The sequence below is a fragment of the Mytilus edulis genome, chromosome 1 (genome assembly GCF_963676685.1).
Source record: "Mytilus edulis chromosome 1, xbMytEdul2.2, whole genome shotgun sequence".
In the NCBI taxonomy this organism is placed as follows: domain Eukaryota; kingdom Metazoa; phylum Mollusca; class Bivalvia; order Mytilida; family Mytilidae; genus Mytilus; species Mytilus edulis.
This window is the reverse complement of record NC_092344.1, coordinates 19,192,393-19,195,446: the sequence shown is the minus strand read 5'-3', so window position 1 is coordinate 19,195,446 and position 3,054 is coordinate 19,192,393. Positions and strand designations below refer to the sequence as shown.

General features: G+C 34.5%; 1 long non-coding RNA gene across 1 annotated transcript; it reads left to right on the top strand.

The window, feature by feature from the left end:
• The first annotated feature begins 400 nt into the window (after positions 1–400).
• On the top strand, positions 401–1,914 carry LOC139526563 (uncharacterized). The gene is made up of 2 exons (XR_011665161.1): positions 401–530; positions 1,333–1,914. It is a non-coding gene; the product is annotated as an uncharacterized lncRNA (long non-coding RNA).
• Positions 1,915–3,054: the final 1,140 nt, after the last annotated feature.

The window sequence follows — 3,054 nt, the reverse complement described above, 5'->3', positions numbered from 1 at the left end:
ACCCATAATAATTAATATAAGAGATTGTAATTGGTCTTTGTGAATAAGTAAATCTAAGTTTTGAAGTTGACGAGATTAGCTTGATCAAATACCGCCGCTGTGAAAAAGTCGTACATGTAAATTCAGTGGTTGCTATGCATCTTCAGAGTTGGTTAATTTTACAAAAGAACATAATCTATACAAAATATCTTTAAGATATCCAGGTATATTAACTCCATGAAAGTGCAGACAATTGAAATTAATCATTAAGCAGGCCATTAACCATCAATTTAAGGTGCCTTGAACTGTTGAAGTTTAACATTTTTAAATAGTCACGTGTTTTTGTTTTATGTTTACAAACATAGGAAATCCCCACGCGGTATTTCTGTGTCAAGGCCAACATTGTTTATGTATTTTATTTAGCTGCGGGCTCTACGATGAAAGTGGCAGGGGCATCACTATATAAACTTGTGCAATAAAAATCCTGATCAAAAGCAAAGGTCAACAAGAATTTGTAAATTAGGGAATTTCTTTCCAGCTTCACTTAAAAGGTAAAACTTATTATATATATATGCATGTTTCAAGTGGGGTCGATCCTGATCCCGAAATCCCGGGCTTAAAAACACGAAATCCCGAGGTCCCGAATTTCAATATATTTGAATCCCGACATCCCGAAATTAAAAAAAAACGAATTCCCGGATTCCGAAAGGGTCAATCCCAAAATCCCGAGCTTAAAAACATTTGATCCCGGAGTCCCGATAAAGGTCCATCCCCCCTCAACTAGGTACCAATATTTACCCAAACTGGGAATTTATATTCTCGATTAAAATGTGAATAGTTTTGTAGTTGGTTCGGGCCAAACTTGTGTTATTATATATGTCAATTTTAAAGCACATTGTCAGACTACCCTCCCCCCCCTTTTCCTCCCATTTTTTTGTTGTTGGGTCCCTATTCTGAAATTTAATCAGCAGCTGTGTATTAATTTACTTTGTTGTCTTTTTTTTTTAATTCTATAAACATTCGGAGATGTGACATTTATTGCCACTGAGACATGTAACTATATATCCTCCTTCCAACGAAGGACGAAGACGCAAACAACCATATAGGTAACCCTACAGCCTTCAACCTTGAGCAAAACACAAACCTTATGTTTATCACTTAAAAGCCCTTGTATGACAAAATGTGAACTGCATTCCTGTTTCCAAATTTGTTTATTATAAAATAAAGACTTATTCAAACCATGATCGAACATCCAATTATCTTTGATAAAGATATATGTGGAGGGAGCATATATATGATAGTGACTATAGATCCGATTTAGAAAAATAGTTATTTAAACTTTTTCTATTACAGAGAGGCGTTATGGAGAAACGGGAAATGAGAGAATTTTTGGGAAACACTCAACATTATAATCCTGAATCAAACAATTTTAGTGTAGCAGAAGCTGCAAAGGCAAAATTCAGATACAAAGGTGCACATCATATGGGTTCCAATCCAGACGCAGGAATGATGGCTCGTGAGGGAGGCCTCAAACTGAACATTTTCACTCAGTTTCGACGATCAAGGTCCGAAAGTTGTGGAAGTGAAGGAGAACCCACATCACCCATTGGATCTACATCATGTGCATTGCCACCAATTCATGCTATATTATAAACTTACGAATAAAATGAAAATTGCTTAAACTTTTAGTCGTAATAGCATTTGTTGTGTTTAACAGATAAAAACAGTCATACGAGCTCAGAAAATATTGTCATAGAGATTGCAATTTCATGGGCAAGTGTTTCAAATGTGTATAGTGTTCAGAACGGACGATTCCGATCAAATCTTTTTTTTAATAGTTAAATGTTGTTAGATGTATATACATGTACAGACATGCTCATATTTGTTATTGTTTTGTTTATATAATGTTATTCTAAATAAATTTCCTACAAATTCTTCTATTTTTAAATACATCGATTTTAACCAAGCTGTCGGCCAAACATGAGTAATGAAACGTTTTATTTACAAACAACTGAAGTGGGTTAGTGTTCTTTTGTGTGAAATGTGTTAAGTATTGATATGCACTTAAAGAGACATGTCCATAACCAAACATTGAACCCTTGTAACCTTTTGTCGACTCGAATGGTCCTTAATTTGATTATCTTAAGCACCAACCAGGTTTTCTCTTATTTTCAGTTTTTGTGAATTTTCTATTTTTGGACAGCTTCTATATAAGTATGTCTGTCGTCGTGTTTGAACTGTGGATTGCAAACAATTGAATTCGTTGAAGGTCGGGGTTGTAGAGAAATGCAATATACTATATAATATATTCATTACAGATCCGTCAATGAGACAATATTATATTCGGTTATTATTTGTGAATTTATTCAAAAGTTTTAAACTATAATTGTTCCATATGTTTTACTATATATGAACAAACAGTCTACTAGGTACTTCTTAGTCGAATATAGACTAAATGGCTTCAAATGATTGCCTCGCATCACGGTGCGTATCTATTAGTTTCAGTCGACATTACAAATTTATTTCTCAATTTGCATGTTGAATTTGGTTGATTGTACACAAACGATACCACTAAAGTATTCGGTTAAAAGGATGTTGATGAGCATGAACTTGGAAACACTCTTCACATACTAGTAGTTTAGCATGATCGCATACACAAGATTTCAAATTGAAAGGCTTTATTTGTAGTTCCTGCGAAAAAAGTGACGGAAATTTCATATATTATCATTATGAGTAATTTCTACAAGTATTCGAGGAACTCTAGGTGGATGGCTGAGGAATCTTAGCGATAAGCATGTTCGTATGAAGCTGGATTCCTAACTTCAGAAAGCCTAGCTTTGTAGTTTTCATTAAAACGCGACGAAAATTTCATATCTAGATATAGGAAGATGTGGTATGAGACAACTCTCCATCCAAAGCAAGCTATAAAAGGCCCCCAAAATACTAGTGTAAAACCATTCAAACGGGGAAAAAACGGTCTAATCTATACAAAATAAAGAAAGGAGAACCACTCATGAACCACATCAACAAACGACAACTATATATTGAACATCACACTCCCGACATATGACAGGT